Source organism: Toxorhynchites rutilus, chromosome 3 (assembly GCF_029784135.1).
Source record: "Toxorhynchites rutilus septentrionalis strain SRP chromosome 3, ASM2978413v1, whole genome shotgun sequence".
Lineage (NCBI taxonomy): Eukaryota > Metazoa > Arthropoda > Insecta > Diptera > Culicidae > Toxorhynchites > Toxorhynchites rutilus.
The window spans coordinates 37,934,673-37,960,537 of record NC_073746.1 but is presented as its reverse complement, the minus strand read 5'-3'; the positions used below and the strand labels follow the sequence as shown (position 1 = coordinate 37,960,537).

Sequence of the window (25,865 nt, the reverse complement as noted above, 5' to 3'; positions counted from 1 at the left end):
TGGACACCGACTGGACAACATCGTCGCTGGACGAGCTGGACGACGAGGGATCGAGTGCCTTTCTCAAGGAAATGAGGGTGGAGGTGTAGTGCAGAAGTAGAGTAAAGTTTTTCCAAGGGCTTTTCTCAAGGCCAGAGACGAATGATCTGAAAAAGTTTAAAGTCTCTATAATCAAAACCCAAACCAACCAAACCAACTCCTGGCAGCTTGGTTTTGATGTCTCTGTTAGGGAACGCATTACGGTAGGAACAAAAGCTCCCCCTACTTTCATGTATTTTCAATACCGATTTCCCCCAGGTAGCTTGGTTTTGTTGTCTCTGTTAGATAACACATTTCAGTGGGAGCAAAAGCTCCCCCTACTTTTATGTATTTGCAATGCTGATTTCGCCCAGACAGCTTGGTTTTGATGTCTCTGTTAGGGACCCGCCGCTTGTGTCTTCAATTTCGACCATTCAGTGGGTATTTCCGATAGGATAGGGTTGAGATTTTTCATATATTATTTTCTTCAATATAAAATATTGTTATGGAGTGCCGAAATCGATTGACGCTAAAGTTTCATCTATCCATCATGAAATGACTGAGCAATAAACGTTTGAAATTGGACAATTTTCACGATGTACTCGATTTTCAATTTTCAATTTGTACCCCAATATGTCCCGGAAAGACGTAATCCTACGTCAAAACAATATCCGTCGTATCACTTCACACTCCTTTTCATGTATGGTAGGTACGTGGGGTGGGTTTTTGTGTGCGTTATCATTCAATCGGTAAATAATAAAATCACAACCGATGGAAAACTTATCATCGCCGGGACCTAGGAATTTTTGTATTCTCTATCGGGGCCCGAAATCTTCGAAGGTGAAAAATGAAGACCGACTCTACTCTTAGCAGCTTCGCTTCGACTTGAACTGCTTCTGCAGTCGCCGCCAACAAAAAGTGACGTGACTAGAAAATTAATTGACTAGCGTTGACTAGCGAGGATGACTGGTGAACTAGTCCAGTCAGTCCAGTCAGTGGTTATTTTAACTGACTCGACAAATGAATACAAATCTGCCTCTTCATTCAACTGACTTCAATCCACATTTCTACTCCCTTAGGAACGAAATTTATACCCGCGTACGCAATCTTATTTTTACGTCCATATAAATAGGAACGAAAACATGATTTCTGATGCAAAAAAGAAGTTACTCCATCAATGGACGGTTTATTGTCTACCCATCGTGAACTCAAACCAACGAACTTAGAAATTTATCAAGTATGCTATAGAAGTCCTCGCGTTAGTATTAGTAAATAGCGTGCAAAATAGCGCACACACACTGCGCGATATTTTATACGTGTGAGTAATTTCCGTGTACGATACAAAAAAAATCTAGCTCATCTGTAGCGTACGCAAACCACGTTGAGCTCAAACATTGACGCATGCACACTAGGGTGGCAATGGATGTATGGGGAAAATTTCATCATCGAATTTCATGAACCGACCATGTACATTTTGTTTATTGGCCCAAAAAATGATCTGTGCAAAGTTTCAGCTCAATCGGACATGAATTAGGGGTGCCTCAAAGCGCTCAAAATTTTGATTTTTTGATCCTCGAAAATCTTCCAAAGGGGGAAGTTTGGAAAATCGAAATTTTTTTATCGATGCCAAATGACTTAAAAATGCAATTTTTTTTTCAGATAACACCAGATCTCGACGTTTCATGCATTTTAAGGTCATTTGACATCAAAAAAAAAATCTAAATTCCCTACACTCTCCCCTTGGAAGATTTTCGAGGAACTTTGAGCGCTTTGAGGCACCCCTAAATCTTGTCCGATTGAGCTGAAACTTTGCACAGGTCATTTTTTTCGGGCTAATAAACAAAATGTACATGGTCGGTTATTGAAATTTGACATGATCATTTTCGCTGCCACCCTAATGCACACATACATGGGAGAAAGAAAGAGAGAAACGAATTCGATTTGGGGGAAGTCACTTCAAAATGCAATGAGGACAATTTGACTGGGAAGAATGAAATATAGAATATAGTCGAGTCGGTAGAGGGAGATAGCGACTAAACGCCCGACTGACTGTTTAGTCGTTTTGGTGGAGAAACTGCGTGAAGAATCCAAAAGTCATTACTAACTGAATACGGATATATAGCCAGTCAGATAGTCAGCTGACTATCCTCAGTTGACTATGACTATGCAGAGCCCAGTTCTCAATTCATTCAAGACATCACGTACGTGGAAAAGTAATTTTCGTTCAATATGACCATATTTAACATTTTTGATTTGGGATTCGAACCGGCTACCAGAATATAATGGGGGCAATCGTTCCGGTCGGTTAACTCGCTCGGCTCGCTACTTGGATAATGTTTCTCGACCGTACCGGCACTAATATCGTCTTGCGCAAGGAATATAAAAGTTGTGTTACTCACGACCTTTTTGAGTTCGCTGTCCCTGTTGTTCCGTGATTTTAAAGTTGAAACCTCGGAGCGAAAGGTTTTACATTTGACGTTTTAACTGACCTCGTTTGAACATTGGACAAAAAACGTTGCATAATAAGAATTTGAGAATAACTACTAAACAACAATCCAACTACCAGCATTTCGTGCTAAAGACAGTTTATTATTGTTATAACCCATTCAATTGCATTTAAATCGGTAACTATACCTGAAAAAAACAAAAACTCAAAACGATCAAAGTACGACTTGTTTGTTTCGGAGATAAAAAGATGAAGAAGATAGATACAGGGTCTTTCAGATTAAACGCTCACGCAACAAATTTTAATAACTTCCACAAGAGTGAACCGATTTTTGTTTTTAAAAACCAAAATAAAGCAAAGTCTCATTAAAGCTTCGGTTGCTCGAGTAATACGATTTCAGATTTCCGATCCGATCAGACTGAACGAGTAGCCGAAAATTATCGTCCAGAAGTGGGGAATGCAGTGTTACCATCGACGGAGCGAAAAAAAAACATTATAAGGAGCTATTCGATTTTTTTTTGCGTGAGTGTTTAATCTGAAAGACCTTGTAGGAAAATGCCTTTGATAAGATACTCAAAATATGCTTTAAGAAAAAAGCGATATTGTTCTGATTGAGGTATCGATAATAATTATGTTGTTCAAGACTTATAAATAAAATGATCCCTTTTTCCTTGAAATAACCTCGATATTGTCATATGTACAACTCACAAATGTATGTTTCGTCTGCTCTTGTTTTTCTGCTGTTGCTGAGCATTTGATAATAAATCACAAGTAAAACACAACACTCCTCAAGTGGCTGGGGAGAAAATCTGGTTTCCTACAAACCCAGTTGATAAACACTTATCCATCCAGCAGCAGCAACAGGCGGACGATAAACCATATTGAGTACCCTGTTAATGGCCAGCACAAGGTAATGAATAATTAAACTTCGTGGCAGTAATTGCCCGACACTTACCTTTCTGGTTGGCACCATCTGCAAACGGTATGCTAATAGCAGTTAGTGTGCGGCTCCGAACGTTCCCGAGCGCTTATCGTTAGAAGGTCTTAATCAAATTTAGCGCTTGCCACAACGAAAAAAAAAGAGCCAGGCCAGAACTAGCAAACAACTACGTGCTCTGTTGAAGTAATTAACGCCAAGTCTACTGACTGACTGCTGTTCTGCGGTGGAGAAGATCCGCTTGGCGGCTAAACGTTAGTTGAGTTAATTTAATACTCGCAGCATGCAGAGATTGTCATTTTGGAGTTTTCTGGTTCGCCGTGATGAAAAGTGAAAAGTCCGTCTCCGACGATTGCGAAATTTCAGATGGCGTAAGATTTGCGGGAAGCGTAAGCTTCTAATTCTTGTTTTCATTCTAAACGTAAGCAACTGATTCATTCCTAGTCCGCGTTCATTGATTACAATACATCGTCAGTGCCCCCCGGGCAGGTGAAACGTGTCGTAAACATGTGCAAAACACTTTTTTTCCCCTCATCATCAACCAGCAGATTGAGATAGGCGGGCGCTGGAGATGTACATGGTTTAGTCGGATGATTGAGCGAAAATAGGACGGGTGTACAGAATAATTGTCCTACGAGTCACTCCGCGCCACCTCCCCGTCACAGGTGCACACTACTTCCACGTTGAAATTGTAAATACGGAATGCACACGTCTGACCCACACTCATTGCATAATCGGCGCTGCGAAAAAAAACTGTCGGAAATGATTTACAACGTATAATTCTAGCGTATGTCAACTGGGAGATGGCCTGGACCGAGGGTTCGACTCAGTTAATCGACAAGGCGACCGACTATTGCCAATGGCATTGTTTGTTTGCATCGTATTTAGTCGCTCGACGGAGCGACCCTCAATTAGCCCCCACGCCAAACCAATACTCGACTATAATTTTCGTTCGCAAGACACTGCTGGCTGGCGGCACTAACTAGCAATGGATAATAGCTAACATTTTACGAAATTTGGTTTCTGTGTCTCAGCGGGTGCCATACGAAAAAAAAACAGGTAAACAATAAACGAACTGCATGCTCACAGCATGATACTTTGTGCAAATACACAAACCGAAATAACAAGGCCACCCGAACTCCCTCTCTCTAGAAGCCCTCGCTCATCCTAGCATTCAAAGTAATTGATTAATCACTTAATTAAATACCAGTTCGCGTACCGCGCACCGCCCGGCGCTTATTTGTTATCGGAAAACTAATTTTTTACGACTTTATTACGACTAGTTTCGCTCGCACGGATGTGCCGATGGTGGATTGTGTGCAGCGCGGTGTCGCGGCAGGGTTGTGTTTGTGGGGGTAATAAAAACTCGGTAAACGCATCGCAAGATGAGCGCAAACCGAGTCGCCCGCTACGGGTGCGGGTAATCTTATCAATATTGGTTCAAAGCCTGCACTCGGCCACCGGAGCGATTATAACACCCATTCTGTTCCTGCTTAACAACATTCGATAGGTGGCGTTACATGTGCAAGAGGCATGATAAGTATCATAATACGAGTGTATGGATCGAATATCAGAGATGTGTGCAGCTATAATCGTAAACTTCGTTCAAAACTAATTGTTTTCAGTAGAGTTCTGACACCTCTTATTCAAACTGATTAAACCATTCACCTTCCTCACGCTTCCTTGTGGCAAAGGTGGATTAGACTCTGCGGGATGTACTTATTTGCATGCTCATGCTCTTGAATTCTGACCAGGAAATTATTACTAAGACGTCAAGAATGACCGACTTTTAGATGCCCCGGCTAATTCCTTCTCCATACTCAGCTCCTTTAGTTAAATATCCCCCTCTATATCTGCTGCTTCCTACACTGCAACCCATTTTCATAACACGTCTCTGAGGTGCACCTTCACTTCCTCATCGTATACTGCAGAATCTTCAGGCGGACGCGCTACTTATATAACACTTTTATATAAAAATCGCAAACTACATCCCTTCGTACATTCGTCGAATTTTTGTGCAAGGATGGAGCTTACTTTGCAAATATTCTCCTTTTTCTTAATATCAATACAGTCACAGCAATGAGCTGCGCGACCAATCCGCATGGTAGCATATAAATATAATTTTCTCTACCAATGTAGGAAGTCTCGTAGAAATATTTTGTTTGATGCAAACATCTCTACGATCAATCAAGTAATGGTAAAGATATAAGTGTTCAAACCATCAGTTTTTTTCGTTACATGTTCGACTTGTATAATTTTATTCCACACTCCATACCTTATTCTTACTTTAACAATATATAAACAAATAGAGTAATGCGGGGCAAAGGTACGCACCTAACTGTTGTCGTCCAATAACTCGTGAAATAAAAGCAAATAAAATTCCGTTTACTTACCAAATTGTAACTATATACATTGCCTTCGAAACGTAGTACAAGCATTTCTCGAGTTGTGTTTGTAATTGGACAAATACATATTTTAATACAAAAAGATTTATGGGGCACCATTGCCCCATAAATGGTGTGTCACATCAAATTGCATCACGGAAAAAACGCTGTAGAAATTCGCCCAGTAGACCGATCCTTTTGAAAATTTTAGACAGTAAAATAAAAACTATTAAACAACTTTTGGCATTTTCTTTTTATTCATACTTCGAGCCCAAGCCCGTATGCTCGCACCTTTCTCTTTACCCCGTCCATAAGGTTCTGTACAACGTCAGGTTGTAGTTTTTTTGAACAGAAATCCATTTTCTCTTGAAGTCCGCCTCCGATTTGACAACTTTTGGGTTCTTCCGGAGGGCCTGCTTCATAATCGCCCAATATTTCTCTATTGGGCGAAGCTCCGGCGCGTTGGGCGGGTTCATTTATTTGGCACGAAGGTCACCCCGTTGGCTTCGTACCACTCCAACACGTCCTTTGAATAGTGACACGAAGCGAGATCCGGCCAGAAGATGGTCGGGCCCTCGTGCTGCTTCAATAGTGGTAGTAAGCGCTTCTGTAGGCACTCCTTAAGGTAAACCAGCCCGTTTACCGTGCCGGTCTGCTTGCGAATCTTCTCCGGAACGCTGAATTTGTCCTCTGCGGAGAAGAACAACAGGACCGGCAGCTGACGAAAGTCCGCTTTGACGTAGGTTTCGTCGTCCATTACCAGGCAATGCGGCTTCGTCAGCATTTCGGTGTACAGCTTCCGGGCTCGCGTCTTCCCCACCATGTTTTGCCTTTCGTCGCGGTTAGGAGCCTTCTGAACCTTGTATGTACGCAGGCCCTCCCGCTGCTTGGTCCGCTGGACGAATGACAAATTCAGCTTATTGGCGACATCCCGGACCGAACTTCTCGGATCACGTCTAAACTGCTTAACTACGCGCTTGTGATCTTTTTCACTGATGGAGCATCCATTTTTGCCGTTCTTCACCTTCCGGTCGATGGTTAGGTTCTCGAAGTATCGTTTTAGTACTCTGCTGACCGTGGATTGGACGATTCCCAGCATCTTACCGATGTCCCGATGTGACAACTCCGGATTCTCGAAATGAGTGCACAGGATTAATTCACGACGCTCTTTTTCGTTCGACGACATTTTTTCCAAATTTACGAAAAATTGACAGTGAAGCATGGCCAACGTGATCTATACACTCTTATCTGATTATAAGCGGAAGCTGAAGATATAATTCCTAAAAATTAAATTTCTACAGCGTTTTTTCCGTGATGCAATTTGATGTGACACACCCTTTAGTGGGGGCAAAGGTGCGCACTTATTGAATTGAACTTCTAAGATAACTTATACCAAAAATAAATGCTTTATCATCAGAAGCGGGAGAAGCATCATTACTAGAGAGTGTAGGTACCGTCCAGTAGGTAGGAAGGGAGTGCTCTGTGTTTTTTTATGGGTGGAGAAAAGTGGGTGTTATAGTCGAACATACCACGTGGAAATTTTTGGGAGGAAGGAGACTGACAATATAAGATATCCGAAAATGTCCAACATTTGAAACAGAATTCGTTTTTTATTAACAAACTAGCTGACCCGGCGAACTTCGCCCCACCCACAATTGATATATTGATATAAATCATTTCGAACACTCAAGTTCCCACATAAATTATTTTTATGTACGTAATATATACTCGCGGTGTATAATTTCTTTTTTGACATATAAACCTGATGCAGACTAAGACAATCTTGATACTGACTGTTGAAATCCGTGGCTCCGTTCTTGAGTTAAATCGTGAGAAACGGACACCAAATCATTTTTATTTATATAGATCATGTTTATAAATACATAGTTACCTTCACTTGATTTATTTGAAACTCATTGTTGAAAAAACTATTGATTTGAAGTTCATTGTGAAAACATAAACATAAACGAAACATAACCGTTATTAAATTGAATACATGGAGAAAATAAAAACATTTTTCATTGGAAATTCATTTTGAATTAATTTTAAGCAATATTTTATTTTTATTCCTCATCTTGAATTTCGGTTCTGAGGATACCGACGCTTTGCCTTGGAGCGCTGTTGCTTCGTTGCGCTGTTGTGGGGTTCGATCAGACGGTGGTTCCACATGAAGCTAGGAGCCCAATCTCTTCCTACTAGTTTTGCAACTTTGTTGAATTCGTGCTGAAGGTTGTTGGCTTCCGAAAAATCGAACGCCATGCGCCGTAAGTCATACCATAGAAAACTTTGTCCAGTGGCCTGCAGATTCTCAGACTGCTCACTCGTAGAAGATGATCCAAATCATAAATCACTTACTGATATGAGTCTCTTTCTCAGAGCTGATTCAGAAACAACGAGGTCTCTCGCAATCCGACACTTCGAGACTCCCTCCCGAAGCCTCTGTCGTGCCATTTGAGAATTCCTGGGGTTCATTTCAAATCATTTTTTTTCTTGCGGATCCCGTTAAAAATTTTGTTGAAAACATTTAATAAATTTTTTTCAGAGCAAAACGCGAGCTTTTACCCCACAGCCACTGCGCACCTTTGCCCCACAAGCAATTTTTGAACTAAACGAATTTTTAAAAAAAGCTCTTGAACTTTTTCACAAAAAAAAATAATACGCACTATCATCTACTATAGAATGAAGTGTAGTTTCGAACTTTCCAGTTATTTTAGGTAAATAAATCGTCATCTTCAAAACTAACAATTTAGATCAAAACATCGCAAAACTCATTTCACCTCATAACTTTTTGCCACTTTCATGAAATATATCTTTTTTTTATATGTATGAGCTGCTGGTGTAATAATGTATCAAACGAATACACTGTTGTCGAAATTTTATGCTCGTTTGCTTCAAAATGGCTCCGCACTACTCTATAATTTTAGGATCAGCAGAAATTTATGCTTTGTTTTGCCATTATTTTTCGCTTTTATGATTATACTTTTTTCCTTTCCTCCAATTTTCACCTAATTTTCCCAACATTGATTTGTCCCAAAAATCTACATAAAACCAATTCATTCATACCTTTTTTTTCATTTCAGGTATGCTTCTGGATAATTACTTACAGGTGAATGATCTATTTGAACGTATAATTTACTCTCCAAATATTCATATTCAATTAAAAATTTGAATGTTTTGTAAGGATACACTTTTCATATTAATATTCATTTTTCCCAAATACTCAATACCCAAATCTGTTTCTGTCTAACGCTGACAGTTTGTTTGCATTCTCGCTTCTGGTATTTTACCTCTTCGATTATTCAGCCCTGCGATGTTCGACACCACATGTTCATATGACATATATAACATTTAAAAAAACAAAACCGATTCCTTTCGATGTTTCAAAAACCACTGTCGTTGAGGGGAGCTTTCCGAAAGGTGTCGCGAGCACAAATATGTCAAGTATATGCATCCTCAATTTCACAAAACTTCTTATATCTACATCCAAATTAGCGTTGCCAGAAAACATTTCATCTTCGGCAGCAAAAATGCTTTTTCGTGTGCTGAAGGGTGAAATGAACAAATAAAAGCACCTTTTTCAAAAGCTTTGAAATGTTTGTATGAATGGGAACAGACTTCTCTATTTCTCAAACTGAACGTCAGCTTGGAATTGAACCCAAAAAAAGGGAACAGGGATCGAACCTAGGCCGACTGGAACGCAAGGATGTTTTACACGATCACGCTATCCACATAGCCACTGGTGCGGTTGCATAAATGCGTGATAATATTACACCTCATTATAAAATGAAGTTGGAAAGTGTTTTCTAAGAGTAAAAAGGAGAGCATAAACGTGAATCTATATCCTTTTCGGTCGGGGCCGTGTATGAGACAAAGTATGCGAAAAGCTTTTGTTGACACAAGTTATAAATATGTAGGAATCAAAACAAGCTTGGAGCAACACTGGTATCAAAAGATAAGATTTAAACAGGAAGACATTAAGTCAATCCAATTCGGTCTTTGTTTGGCCACTTTTTGCTTTTAATAGGTCTTTAGACCATGTCTCTGTTTAATACGCTGAATCATCCCAACACTAGTTTTGAACTTCTTGGCCAAATCACGAATAGATGCAGATCTATTTTTCTGAATATAATCCACACATTTTCGGGATTACTTAGTTAGGGGTTTCGTCCACTTCTGCTGAGATCCTCGAAAGAACACTCATTACCGAACTTTGCGACGATTCGTTTAACACTTTCGGCTATTTTGTGGTATGTAACATCCTTTTCGGTGCACCAATTGTGCAGAATTTTCTTTTTAGTTTCATAAATCAATTTCGAAACATTTCGAAAACAACTTTATGAATGCTTTATGACTTGTATTTATAAACAAAACGTGCTCTGATTACACGACAATAAGAAGTATCACTTTTCGATACACTCCTTAGCACATTTTCTGTTTTTTCAAGTTCATTTAATGTAATACACTGGGTTTCATAACTATTAAACCACTCATATTTTCCGAGTTCCCAGAGATATGTAAGAAGTCGGTTGAATTTAAGTATATAGTGTAGGATATAATAACTATCTTCATTTATAAGACTGACCATTTGAACTTGATTGTTGTGTTCAGGCGAGAAACATTCAAAAACCTAAAATTTCAGTATTCCATAACTGTAGAAACATAACTGGAAAAACTCTCACTCCTTCACAAAATTAACGTCAATTTCACATGAATTACCATAAGTTCCTAATTCGTAGGTCATCTTTAGTTCTCAGTCAGTTCAAATAACCAATTCGGGGTGGTTTCGTCCAAGCTGTGCCATATTGCAGTGTGTATCTCGTATTACTCAAAGGATACTGTTCGTTTAAGCTGTTCAAATCACTCATACTGCTTGTGAGCTGCATCGACTATTCGTACGATCTGATACAAAAACGGCAGTAAATGATTCTGAAGTACTTCATTGCACTTCTGACTGTGCATTCGTGTTAATGAAAAACTATCTGAACCAGGCCTTTTTTTACATTTCTCGGGAAAAATGTGGTTCAGTGTGGTTCTATAGTTCTGAAACGCAGTATATATCGTGGTGCCAAAACACGTGCTAAAGAATAATTTTGGGAGTAGATATGTTGGCATGCAAATTGCCAGTACAAGTTAGGAAAAAAAATTATTTAGCGATAATATTTGTACATATTAATACATGAGACACTTGACAATAGCTGGACTTGCTGATGCATGTGCTGTGGACACAATGTTTGGAATAAAAGTCAAGATATGTCTGTATTTGACTATGCCATCGCGGTTCGATTTTGATCGCGATTTCGATTTCATAGAAAGAGAAGAGAAAGAGAAAGAGAAAGAGAAAGAGAAAGAGAGGAGAAAGAGAAAGAGAAAGAGAAAGAGAAAGAGAAAAGAGAAAGAGAAAGAGAAAGAGAAAGAGAAAGAGAAAGAGAAAGAGAGAAAGAGAAAGAGAAAGAGAAAGAGAAAGAGAAAGAGAAAGAGAAAGAGAAAGAGAAAGAGAAAGAGAAAGAGAAAGAGAAAGAGAAAGAGAAAGAGAAAGAGGAAAGAGAAAGAGAAAGAGAAAGAGAAAGAGAAAGAGAAAGAGAAAGAGAAAGAGAAAGAGAAAGAGAAAGAGAAAGAGAGGAAAGAGAAAGAGAAAGAGAAAGAGAAAGAGAAAGAGAAAGAGAAAGAGAAAGAGAAAGAGAAAGAGAAGAGAAAGAGAAAGAGAAAGAGAAAGAGAAAGAGAAAGAGAAAGAGAAAGAGAAGAGAAAGAGAAAGAGAAAGAGAAAGAGAAAGAGAAAGTATTAAAAATATTTTTGCATCTCTCATGTGTACGTAGTTCTCGAACCGCAAATTTGCTTGTTTTAATGTACTTCAGGTACTTAGTTCTGATTTTGACATACACGTCCAACGCATATTGTTGAATCAATCGATGTTATCGCAACAAGTGAAAAAGAATTTTGCCTAGTCATCAAACGGTATGCATAGATTTTAAGTGAGCAGAAGATATGAAGGCATATCTTCCAATACAGTTTTGAATAATCGTGCCAAAGTGTTGTGTTCGTACACGTTTTTGTAGCCAGTGTTAGACACACATTCCGGAGTGCCAAAATAAAACATGCAGGTACAGAAGTACCCCCGGCTTGCATAAATCAACAACTTCAACTTCTACTTTTCATACTATAGAGGCTTTAAGTTCGAAAATCCATTCGCCTCTAGTACCTGAAATGATGATTTTCCCAATACATGTTAGGGAAATATATTTCGGTCTGACAAAGACAAGTGAGTACGTACTCGCAGCTTGTATATATTTGCAAAGCGGATTCCTCCAGGTACATTGATTTTGAAGTCTGTGTTGGGGAAACCGCAAATCGGGTCAATCAAAACTAGGCAGTTAGGGAGTGTGGAAACCGCTTGACATTTCACAGTATTTCAATTGTTTGTCTCATGAAAAATAACATTTTGTTCACTGTGATAGATGTGTAGAAATATTTCCTATCGATTGATGCAAACATCATTCCGATCTATTAATAAATGTTCGACTTTCGATAAGTTGCTCGTTATTGACAGCTCTGCTCGGGAAAGCACACAAATGGACAGAACAAATGTATGAGGAAATGGGAATGCTCCCAATTTTTGTCAATTTAAACCATATACAGACATTGGGTTGCAATGTATAGCATATCAAACAAATCTTAGGGAATTTCCGATTAGTTTGGTATGTAAATCGCCAGAATCCGTTCACGGTAAAAATAGTTATCAACGTTAACTTTATTTCATGACGGCGCCAGTGGTTGTGTGGTTAGCGTAACAGCCTCACAATCCGATCGGCCTGGGTTCAATCCCAGCTGGCGTCGTTGGGATTTTCTGAGGCGAAAAATCTCTGGTTACGTCTTCCTTCGGAGGGGAAGTAAAAGAAGTTGGCCCGGCTCATGTGTTGTTGAGTCTGATAGGTAGGAACAGGTGGAGTCGCCTCCCTGATGTCGGTGATTGGCACTGAAGTGGCGGAAATAGGCCGACGAAAAATAAGCGAAGATAAAAAAAAAAAAAAAACTTTATTTCATAAAAACGTGCCCTGTTTTCTGATTTGGCACCCGTAATGAAATACGTAGTTCTACGTCAAAAATAACCTAACTGAACTAAATAATTTCGTAGTTTTCCGTATACTATATGTCTTGGGCACCATCAACTATTTTCTCTTTTCCGGTATTGGTATGAATAATAGATATGATTTCCTTACGCGAAACGAGATCCCGTACAGAAAGAAGTACACATTTTCCAAATTTAATTTTTAATCCATGTGTCTAGTTGATGATTATTGTTTATGGTCATTGCTACGGACAACTTCTTCGGGATTCTTTACCGTATCATTAAACTTATAAATTTTCACTTCGTCTGGCATTTCGTTTTAAATACTGAAATTTATGGAAGATTGGGAAGTCGTTTCTAGGACGCTTCAACACAATTCAATCATATCAAATATCGATGAACGTCGTCCCGTCGTCCAACAGTGCTTTCCGAATGTTTTTGAAAATTCGACAAACTTCGAGCGTGAAAACAACAAACTGATTGGTGACAGCTTTGGGCGTTGGCTAGATCTTTACCATTTTCATTAATCGGAATGACTTTAGCGGATTGGGATGACCATTTAGTTTAGAAGTGGGTAAGCTCTAAACAATTATTGAAGACTGCTGTCTTATTGATTCAAGAAGTGATTCTAGCAGCCTTCATTTCTTTGGTGGATTTTATGGCCGTTATCACCTCATCAACTGATGTTCTTGAATCCTCTGAGAAGTCTATTGAGTTGTTATACGGCCTTATCCTTGACATATTTTGAACATATTGTGTTTTTTGGGTTCATATTTGTTCATTAAAATGAAGAAGCATTCTAGTGTCGACATCATTTCCTCCTTAGAAGCCAAATGCGCTGCTCTCTGTTCATGTTCCAGCCGAATACCATCATTTGATCCGGTGTAAAGAGAGAGTCATCATAAGGCAGGAAAGCAGCATCTCCTATGAGCCGCAGCTGAACAGTGGTGGTTAATTGACGATTTTCCTGCCAAAGATTCAATGGAATCGTTATCAGGTTTGATACGCTGTGTCGTAGATGCGGATAGTTTTTGTTTATTGTTATCGGGGGAGGCTGTCATCTCGCAGGTCCGTTCTACTTTTCTGGAGGACGTCTAATTTCTAATATTTATAATATCTGCTCTCATGAGGCAGATATGGTTGATGCCCACTTGGTCGGCACAGCAGTTGGCGCATTTGACTCAGCGTTTGTCATACTTCAATCTGATCGTACTTCGGTGTATTTTTTGTGATCCAGCGTGCTGGCCAGGATAATACATTTTTTGTGACCAGAGATTCATCGGAGCATACATATCGGTGGCTCGACATGACACAATAAAAGAAAACTGACAAAAATCAAGTCCAATTCAAGTAAATTGAGTCGTCATGCACGCAGAGTACATAAAAACAAATATATCTAATCGCTGATTCCGAAATCAAGATTAGATAAACATTCAACATTCGCGGAAATAGTTTCAAAAAGCTATTTCCAGCGACATTGCGTGTTAACTTAATCAGAAAAACGAACTAAACATTGAGTCAAACCCATAATCACTGCCCTATTATTATGTGCTCCCGAATTCAGCAACTCATCCAATTGGTTCTCCCTCATAATATAACCGCAAATTAACCTGGAAATCACCAGATGATGATTGTCTCAACCAAGCAGAACCGCATCGGTGAACGAGCCGACGACAATGTGTACAAAAAAATACAATTTTTGTCCCGTCCCGTCTTCCCCCAGCGAAAAGGAAAGGGAAATGAAGAGTTCGTAGGTCTTCGAGGTTTGAGGTTGAATTACTCAAAGACACAAAGCAAGATGTGTTTCGATAAACTCCGTACAATGGAACCGTTGAGATACATACAATCTATTATGACGAGAGGCGCACAGTCGTCGTGTTTCCGATTGAAATCCAGTGTACTCTCCAATGACATTTGTTACCTCAACGCTAAGGGGAAGTAGGAGGAATAAAAAAGAACACTTGAGTATCTATATAAATAAAAACTGTGACGGGACGGGACTCAAATTACCGCTGATCACAAACGCGACCGGGGACAGTAGGGAAGCACGGGGTAAAACCGCCAACCTATTCAAATAAATTTATATATCTTCAAATATGTAAAAATCTTCAACCAATTTTGTCCCACACATGAATAAATGAATAATCATTGAATTATCTACGATATAAAAAAATTCAACTGTTTACTTCACCTATTTTTTCTGCTTCTTACCAATTTTCAAAGCATGAAATAATTTCTACAAGTATGTTGCATTGAAAAATAATGATGACTTATCTGACTTATGTATCTATCAAAGCAACAAAATTACGAAGTAAAATGGAAAATTGTAATGACAAAATTTGAAAATAATACGGGAGACTTCGCTGTTGCATATATAGACATTAGTGTATGCACAATTAATTTGTTTTCTCTTTTCTTTTTATTATTGCTTTTTGATGCTAAGAACCCGTTTATACAATAAAACTAACACTTTTTCGAAAATGCAGTAAGTAATTTTAGCCACATATCATGAAAATGTATTCATGAAATCATTAAATCATGAAAAAGAGATTTGGTAAAAAAATGTAATTTTCATAGTTTCCTTCTTTTAACATGAGCTGTTGTTTCACGTTTATTTATTTGTTCGGATTTACCAAATGTAAATATCATAATTCTATGAAGAATGTATATTTCTAACAAAACCTTTTTCAGGTTCATTGTAATACAATAGAATTTCTTGTATTGATTTTATTGGTCTGATATTAAAGTGTAAGAAAATCACTCACCCCAGTTTACGTAAGCAATGGCTCTTGTCACGTGTTTTTCGGATTACCCTGTGCTATTGACTAGTATGAATAACACATCATTCACAAAAAAATATATACACATTTTGTTTTTCACGATTGCAGAAAAATATGGTCGAATTTCTCGTTCTATTTGTATTTCAGGAGGTTTTCCCGGATTTCGACACCTCTGTTCATAATTTATGGCGACTGTTGAAATTGACAGCTTTCTCTTACATGTATGAAATACGTGATCCAAAGAATGGATAATGTTTATAGTCGGACTCGAAAGTCCATTATTTGTATAACACTGTTAATTAAATTGATATGAAAGAGAAACTATATCTATTTTCTTTCTAAATTTATACACAACTCCACTTTTTCTTGCTATTATTTTACCCACGCAATCGACGAGTTTCTGGGTAGAAGTGATTGCACAAATGTGATCATTTTAATAACGCGTATCGGAGTTAAATTTAAAAATATCTTCTAGTAAAAATAGTTGTGAATAACCCATTCGGATAAATGTTATACTCATCACATTCAATTTTTTCCTCAAATTTTACTCATCTTCATTCGAATAATGTTACTTTCGGGTGAGTGTTGCATTCTAGTAAATGTTACATTAAGGTAGGTGTCGCATTCGAGTTTTTGTGGCTTCTAATGACCAGAATTCGGATTAATGTCTTTCGAGTAGATGTTACACAATCCAACACAACAACAATCAACGGTTTACTACTAACTGTAAAATTTTATTAAACTTGAAGCTAATTACAACTTTTACAGAACAACGTTTTTGAATACATGAATTTGAATCTATATGCCCCTCTGTTATGTTTATTCACTGCTCCACTGACAGTTGGACAATATTGTTGTTTAAATTCTATGTGTTACCAACCAACACATCCTAACGCTAGCTCTGTCTCTGTTATCATCGATGATTTGCGGATGCTGTTTGGGTTAGCAAATTTCTAAGTTGATTCGTCGTAATCATAACAAAGTCGCAATTCTGCTACAATGTAATACATGATGATTCGCTGAACAGCTTCTTCTTGAATGGCACTAACGTTCCTAGAGGAACTTCGCCGTCTGCACTTAGTGTTACTTGCGTCATTTTATCAGTACTTAAAGGGTGTGTCACATCAAATTGCATCACGGAAAAAACGCTGTAGAAATTTAATTTTTAGGAATTATATCTTCAGCTTTCGCTTATAATCAGATAAGAGTGTATAGATCACGTTGGCCATGCTTCACTGTCAATTTTTCGTAAATTTGGAAAAATGTCGTCGAATGAAAAAGAGCGTCGTGAATTAATCCTGCGCACTCATTTCGAGAATCCGGAGTTGTCACATCGGGACATCGGTAAGATGCTGGAAATCGTCCAATCCACGGTCAGCAGAGTACTAAAACGATACTTCGAGAACCTAACCATCGACCGGAAGGCAAAAATGGATGCTCCGTCAGTGAAAAAGATCACAAGCGCGTAGTTAAGCAGTTTGGACGTGATCCGAGAAGTTCGGTCCGGGATGTCGCCAATAAGCTGAATTTGTCAAGTTCATTCGTCCAGCGGACCAAGCAGCGGGAGGGCCTGCGTACATACAAGGTTCAGAAGGCTCCTAACCGCAACGATAGGCAAAACATGGTGGGGAAGACGCGAGCCCGGAAGCTGTACACCGAAATGCTGACGAAGCCGCATTGCCTGGTAATGGACGACGAAACATACGTCAAAGCGGACTTTCGTCAGCTGCCGGGCCTGTTGTTCTTCTCCGCAGAGGACAAATTCAGCGTTCCGGAGGAGATTCGCAAGCAGAAACTATCCAAATTTTTCCAAAAAGTACATGGTGTGGCAAGCGATCTGCTCTTGCGGAAAGCGGAGCGCCCCCTTCGTGATGACCGGCACGGTAAACGGGCAGGTTTACCTTAAGGAGTGTCTACAGAAGCGCTTACTACCACTATTGAAGCAGCACGAGGGCACGACCATCTTCTGGCCGGATCTCGCTTCGTGTCACTATTCAAAGGACGTGTTGGAGTGGTACGAAGCCAACGGGGTCACCTTCGTGCCAAAGGAAATGAACCCGCCCAACGCGCCGGAGCTTCGCCCAATAGAGAAATATTGGGCGATTATGAAGCAGGCCCTCCGGAAGAACCCAAAAGTTGTCAAATCGGAGGCGGACTTCAATAGAAAATGGATTTCTGTTCAAAAAAAAACTACAACCTGACGTTGTACAGAACATTATGGACGGGGTAAAGAGGAAGGTGCGAGCATACGGGCTTGGGCTCGAAGTATGAATAAAAAAAGTTGTTTAATAGTTTTTATTTTACTGCCTAAAATTTTCAAAAGAATCGGTCTACTGGGCGAATTTCTACAGCGTTTTTTCCGTGATGCAATTTGATGTGACACACCCTTTAGTTGAGATTTATATGCCAAATAACACGCCTTGGATGCATTCTGAGTGACAAGCTCTAGAATACGCGTGATCATATTGCAAGACGGAGGAAATTTCTTTGACGAAAAATTCTCCCGACCAGAACGGGAATTGAACCCGAACACCCGGCATGTTAGGTTTGGCGCTAACCACGGGCTGGGTCATGTTTTCTAGCAAAAAAGATCGTTTCAATTTTCTCTGCAGAGAATTCGATACCCAGGCTAACAGCCCACGTGGACAGGCCTTTTTTGAAAAGATGGGATTATATCCTGCAATGGATTTTACTCCATTTCATCAGCGTATAATCCTTCCTGTTAGACAGTCATCCGACGAAATTGTTGACAGTCATCAGTGACGTAAAAATTGCTTCCAGAAACATGTTCAATAAATTCGACAAACGCTGTTTTTCCAAATCGGGAGGATTCATTAAGTTGGATTTTGTCTTTCCCGATCCCGGAGACGAATTGTTACACAAAGGGAGGCCAATTGAAGTAGAATCTTCAATTGGCCTCCCTTAAACATTTCTCACGATTACTGTTCGCACCCGAACAACATCGGTGATGGATATTTAATTCTGCCAATTAGGTGGTGGCCCTCCCAGTTCCAGCTGGTACATCCACGGTGACATCCGAGTCCAGCTCAAGATTTTACAAAGAAGGAGGTGGTTCTTTGAGTATCCTGTAGGTACTGTCAAGGCGGTAACCCCTCCCTACGACAAGTTGGATATAGGTCGCCAACAATCACTTCGAGACGGTATGTCATAAACGACATTTTGTGCAGGAACGGAACTAACGCAAAACTTGTTTTGCAAAGTTAAATATCTATTTTTCCTAGTCGTCTCTCAAAGAATATGGTAGTGGTATCCCATGGTGGTGAACCATTGACTAGGTGCTTTCAAAATCAATACACTTTTCTAATATTCCTGTTTTTTTTTAGTTTTGTAGAAGTGTGTGATTTATTCAGCGACGTCAAAAAGTGGTAACAAGTACATGTTTCCAGGTACGTAAATCGAGCCTGATATGAGATTATACTCTTCGAGGTGACGTATGTGATAGCTCTTAACGAACAGGCGAAAAATATATATAATATATTTATACGTTCATACGTCAAGTGGGCTTAATAGGCATAAGTTTTCTGAATTAAAATATTAAGTGTCTTTAGTGAGCCACTGATCGCGAAGAGTGACGACCACTCGATCATATGACTAAATTCATATTCTTAAGAATTGATTTCCTAATCAGTTCGAACTAGGTCACAGCTAAAAAAGCAGTTACCGTCCGTCAGTAAATTTCGGATTGCATTGAATAGATGGTCACAAATGAAAATTTAAGATTGTTACCGTTGAAGTAGCAAGACGGGGTTTCCAGAACGTTTATAGTTTATAACGTAAATACGTCTGAATAAAGAAGAATTGTTACTTCAACGGTAACAGCTTCAAAATGTTTGTATGTCTGAGGGAGCAGACGTCTCTTTCTCGCCGACTGAACATCAGCTTGGGATTGTACCCATAGTAAAAGTCTAAACGATGTCAAATCATGTGTTATCAAATAATTTTGGGTGTACCAGCAATAAAAAGCCATTCCCTTCTACCAATCATTTGAACTCCAAATTAATCCATACACAGTTTCCATCTGAATCGGTCTGAACTGTCAAGAGTGGAGCGAAACCAGCCTGGGGTGGGACAAGAAACAAATTTGAAGAAACGTTCCAACGAAAAGATTTTTTTTTTCCAATTCATTTATTTGTAAGGCTCAATCGCATGAGCTTTGCGGAGTCACTAATTCATGATTTGTTTTTACAGAATTTCAACTTAAATCTATGTTTAGTAGGTTTCGACCGATTACTCGCGGTTTACTCGAGATTAGAGGGGCAACAATATTTGTGGGATGGATCAGGGCAACGAAAACATTGTCGTCGAGTAGACGGAACGACGGGATGACGGTACATCGAAAGTTACGGAACAACATTGGAAGTGCTAACGACCAAAATTGTCAACAACAACATTTCCGAGTACCCTAGAGAAACTGTCACGTGGAATTACATGCAACAAAAATTGCCAAAAACGCTCGGCGGTTGGCAGCGTTAAATTCTGTAACATAAATACATTATTTATTTATTTATTTATTTATTTATTTATTTATTTATTTATTTATTTATTTATTTATTTATTTATTTATATAACTTATTATAAATAAACTATATGTTAACAAAAAAAAAAGAATTACGAGTGACAGACTTGGCTCTGCATGGTAAATGTTGCATTTCTTGGGGATATATATTCACAGTACCAGGTAATAAACCGTGACTCCGAATTCAGTTTAAGAAGTACTTTAAAATTGACTATCACCAATGGATTCATAATTCACAGTGAATGAGAAATCCGTATGATATTTCTGTGAACCTAAGAGATATGATTGAAACCAAACATTTTCTCCAGTGTCGGGCTAAATAATGTTTAGCTACAGAAAATTGTTAAAAAAATTCAGCTTACGTCTTTGAGCAGAATCGGGCAAATTTTTCAGCAAGTTGAAATTTCATCAATCATGGTTACATGTCACATTTTCAATTCCTCAAGATGACTGTATTCGGAAACGTAATTTCAATATACAGCCATTCCATGCCAAACCGATATAGTGATTCTCAGATTTTCGTGAAAAGTGGTAGTTTTGTTCTTTATCGCAAATTATTAGACCCGTATTTTTTTATTTTTTTGTTAAGGTGACCATTTCCATTTAGGTCCGAAAAATTTATTTTCTCGCATTTTTGCCAAAAATGACTTTTTCCAAAAATGTATAACTTTCGAACCAGTGTACCAATTCAGATGTTCTACATATTAAATCGAACCCAATTCACTGGTCTTTTTTATACATACTACAGTTGGAGAAAATTTGAATTATATTTTCGTTATTATTGATTGTATTTGTTTTGTATAGTTTTCATAGCCTCGGGACCAAGGGCGCTGTATTTTTTTATATTTTTTCTGAAAAGCTGAGGATTTCTCACATAACATATCACGAAACCAGGGAACCAGGGAGGCATTTTTTTATCATTTTTGAGTTAAAGGGTGTGTCACATCAAATTGCATCACGGAAAAAACGCTGTAGAAATTCGCCCAGTAGACCGATCCTTTTGAAAATTTTAGACAGTAAAATAAAAACTATTAAACAACTTTTGGCATTTTCTTTTTATTCATACTTCGAGCCCAAGCCCGTATGCTCGCACCTTCCTCTTTACCCCGTCCATAAGGTTCTGTACAACGTCAGGTTGTAGTTTTTTTTGAACAGAAATCCATTTTCTCTTGAAGTCCGCCTCCGATTTGACAACTTTTGGGTTCTTCCGGAGGGCCTGCTTCATAATCGCCCAATATTTCTCTATTGGGCGAAGCTCCGGCGCGTTGGGCGGGTTCATTTCTTTTGGCACGAAGGTGACCCCGTTGGCTTCGTACCACTCCAACACGTCCTTTGAATAGTGGCACGAAGCGAGATCCGGCCAGAAGATGGTCGGGCCCTCGTGCTGCTTCAATAGTGGTAGTAAGCGCTTCTGTAGGCACTCCTTAAGGAAAACCTGCCCGTTTACCGTGCCGGTCATCACGAGGGGGGCGCTCCGCTTTCCGCAAGAGCAGATCGCTTGCCACACCATGTACTTTTTGGCAAACTTGGATAGTTTCTGCTTGCGAATCTGCTCCGGAACGCTGAATTTGTCCTCTGCGGAGAAGAACAACAGGCCCGGCAGCTGACGAAAGTCCGCTTTGACGTAGGTTTCGTCGTCCATTACCAGGCAATGCGGCTTCGTCAGCATTTCGGTGTACAGCTTCCGGGCTCGCGTCTTCCCCACCATGTTTTGCCTTTCGTCGCGGTTAGGAGCCTTCTGAACCTTGTATGTACGCAGGCCCTCCCGCTGCTTGGTCCGCTGGACGAATGACAAATTCAGCTTATTGGCGACATCCCGGACCGAACTTCTCGGATCACGTCTAAACTGCTTAACTACGCGCTTGTGATCTTTTTCACTGATGGAGCATCCATTTTTGCCGTTCTTCACCTTCCGGTCGATGGTTAGGTTCTCGAAGTATCGTTTTAGTACTCTGCTAACCGTGGATTGGACGATTCCCAGCATCTTACCGATGTCCCGATGTGACAACTCCGGATTCTCGAAATGAGTGCACAGGATTAATTCACGACGCTCTTTTTCGTTCGACGACATTTTTCTAAATTTACGAAAAATTGACAGTGAAGCATGGCTAACGTGATCTATACACTCTTATCTGATTATAAGCGAAAGCTGAAGATATAATTCCTAAAAATTAAATTTCTACAGCGTTTTTTCCGTGATGCAATTTGATGTGACACACCCTTTATGATTTTTCAAAGTTAACCGATGGTCAAAAAAATAATTTTTCCCTTTTTCCCAAAAATGACTTCTTTCAAAAATTTATTATTTTTGAACTACTAGACTGATTCAGATGATTGACACATAAAATTGGAGCCTACTAGCTAGCCCTTTTTGAAAAAATAACACACTTGCCAATTAATTGAATTATAGTCACATACATCCAGTCTGGTCGCATAGAAATACTGAACGAAAACTGAAAACATGTTAACTTTGAAAAATCATAACTTAAAAACGAAAAATAACACCTCTCTGGTATTGGGATATATTATGTGAAAAAACCTCAGCTTTCAACCTCAGCCTCAGCTTCATAAAAAAATATGGCACCCTTGATCCCGAAACGATGTAAGCTATAAAAAAAACAAATATAAACAATAATTAGGAAAACAAAATCCATTTTTATTCAGAGTATGATATTTTTTCAAACAAGACTAGCCCATTGGCTTTAATTTGATATGTCGATCATCTGAATCGGTCCAGTAGATCAAAAGTTATGATTTTTATAGTGGAAAAATGGGAAAAAATCCATCGGTTAACTTTGAAAAATCATAATCCAAAAACGAAAAAAAAACCTCCCTGGTTTCGAGATATGTTTTGTGAAAAATCCTCAGCTTTCCTGAAAAAATATTAAAAAAATATAGCGCCTTGGGTCCCGAGACCATGAAAACCATAAAAAACAAATACAATCAATAATAACGAAAACATAATTCAAATTTTTTGCAACTGTTTTATTTTTTTATTGGCTTTAATTTAATATGTCTAACATCTGAATTGGTTCAGTGGTTCGAAAGTTATGATTTTTTGATAAAAGTCATTTTTGGCAAAAATGCGAAAAAATTAATTTTTCGGACCACCCTAAAATGGAAATGGCCACCCTAACAAAAAAATTTAAAAAAACACGGGATAATAAGTTGCGATAAAGAACAAAACCACTGCCACTTGACGAAAATCTGAGAACCACTATATCGGTTCGTCAAAAAATCTCTAAAGTAATGGATGAAAACTACGAATTATTAGATGGTAACTTTATTTTTTCATTGATATGCAATTCGGTATTCGTATTCGTATATCATTAAATTGTGTTAGTTGTACGTTGCTCATTACCAAAAATATTCAAAGTCGATCTAACCTCGTCATCCCCCACACAAAATCAAACAGCGCCATCATTCTTCTATCCATACGACGCTCTATATATCTTGCGACATTGAGTTTGCGAACAGTTTGCGCGTATGTCCCAGGTACTCATCGATGCACGATAAAGTGCTTCCTCAAACGTGGAAAATGAGTTCCACAATTCAATGGCAGCAGCAGCTACGAAAAAAAACGCTAGACCATCTTTGAACGCTAACAACAGAGTAGGCAAACGCGAACCACATTCATTGGTGACGTTGTTTTACCGTCGATGTATGTTTGCTTGCGGTTTTTTGTTTTGGTGCGCTCGAATGCGCGCGCGATTTGGTGGTGTGTGAGTGCAATAGCAACAGCAGCAGCGACGGGAACATCATAGCATACCGTACCCCCCAAGGGGGAAGCCATAAATTTCCGAACGATCGAAGTAGGTAGGCTTACATTTTAACGGTGGCGTTACTTTGCCCAGCCCTTAAATTGAAATATATGGAAATTACTGTCTGTCTGACTTGTGTGTCACAAAAGTACGGCCGACTGAATATGAAATAAGATGTTATCGGTTGACCCGAGGGGGCAGGATTTTGATGGGCCCCGCTGCAATCGATACGGTCGCGCGCGCGTTCGTATTTGTGTTGGGCTTCAGCGCGTTTTAGAACTCGAGAACTCGTTGCGTCTTTTTTTTTTTGTTTTGTTTCGCTGTATTCAATGATGACTCGGAACCGACTTGAAGTACTCGACTCGACTCGCTAGAACAAACGTGCACATAAAGACCTACTCAGTAGCAATGTACACAAGTACACAATGAATTCTACTCGACGTTTGCACACAATCTCCAGTTTCCGCCCGTCAACATCTTCATAATCGGGTTTGACGTCGCAACTGTTTGTAGGTACGAATCAGCAGCGCAAAAGTGCGACAGTTATTGCCACAAGTCAAGACTGAATCAAAGCAAGTACTCCGTTGAACGAATCCCTTAATTTAATTTCAAATATTTTGCTCTATGATGGGATCATCTATTTGGTTGAACTCCTCGATTCCGCCGGAGAGCAGGGCAATTGAGTCATTAATTTGAAATTATTCAATTTGCCCTATCGCTGTCCATTGCATGTTGCACACACGTACAATTGTGTTTTGAACGGTCGCGTAGATTCCGCCTGGCCAAGCACGGGAGTTGATAACAGTCTTATCAAATTATACTTCGTGGTCCAGAAAAGTTTCCACAATCGCAGGTCTGCGCACGGGGCGGTGCAATTCAGGCCACAATAAATTATACTGGCTCATTAGCTAAACCCGAAGTCCCGAAGCGAAATACAAATCATCGGCAAGAGTTCCCCAAGAGCGAGGAGGCAAACGGCGTAAATCAAGAATCTACAGTTTCAACAGAATTTGATACTGAGCCGGCTTACCTTGGGTTCGGATGTGCGCGGGGAACGGCATCTTCGAGATATATTATTCGCTCAAAATAAGTGCTACTCAAACAGCGATCGAAATCGTATGCACAACTCGCTGCAGTATCCCGTCGTGTTGTGCTATTTTTAGCGGGAACCCTTCGCGCACTCGTTTTAGTGTTCAAGTTCGAGAAAACATCGATATTGATGGCGACGACGACTAATCAGCATTAGCGTTGCACTCATAATTACAAGATCAATGTCAAGAAAGAGAGAAGATTATAACTGTACCTCCATGCTTCAAACCACAAGGTACAAGCGCGAAAGACGAACGAAGCGGTTCGTTCTACCAATTAAGCACCTCTTAATCAGTGCGTTTCGCTAATTGATGGTTGCTGCGCTACACCCGACGTTACCCAGCAATTAGGGTAGCGATGCGACATAGTACACCCTCGTAGTGCACTCATGTGCCTCATACATCAAGGGTAATCAGTATTTGAACAGTGTCATTCTACGTTTACAGTAAATAACGTGTTGTTGCATGTTTTTTACAGCTGGTATTCCAGCTCATTTTATCGTTTTTTTTTTTCTTGTGGAAATGTGGCAAATCGGAAAAAGTCACAGGAGGGTTGTGTCCGAGGCACGACCGCATAGTTGACGTAGGATTCCGTTATACTATCTGTTGATTTTGGATATGTTTGAAGAATTACTTCGTTCAACTCTTTTGATAATGATTTGATGGCCCTGAAAAGGGCCATTTTGTTTGGTTGTTGGGTATTGTTTGTTCACTTCACCAGTGCTTACCGAGTCATGATGACAGAAGGATGATAAACAGTCGTTAAATGGTGCGTATCAGATAAAAGATACTGAAGTGGAACGATATATGATGAAAACCGCCCTCTGTGATCCTAGACGAGATACCTCC

At 39.4% G+C, this 25,865-nt stretch overlaps 1 protein-coding gene across 5 annotated transcripts in view; it reads left to right on the top strand.

The window, feature by feature from the left end:
- Window positions 1-25,865, top strand: part of LOC129772799 (uncharacterized) — a 107,869-nt gene that overhangs the window by 14,432 nt on the left and 67,572 nt on the right. Inside the window, exon 2 of one of the 5 annotated variants that reach the window (XM_055776267.1) lies at window positions 8,866-8,891. The exons of the other annotated variants lie outside the window; for them this stretch is intronic. The gene's annotated coding sequence lies outside the window, so the exon portion shown is untranslated. The remainder of the gene's footprint in view (window positions 1-8,865; window positions 8,892-25,865) is intronic. 5 annotated transcript variants of the gene reach the window in all.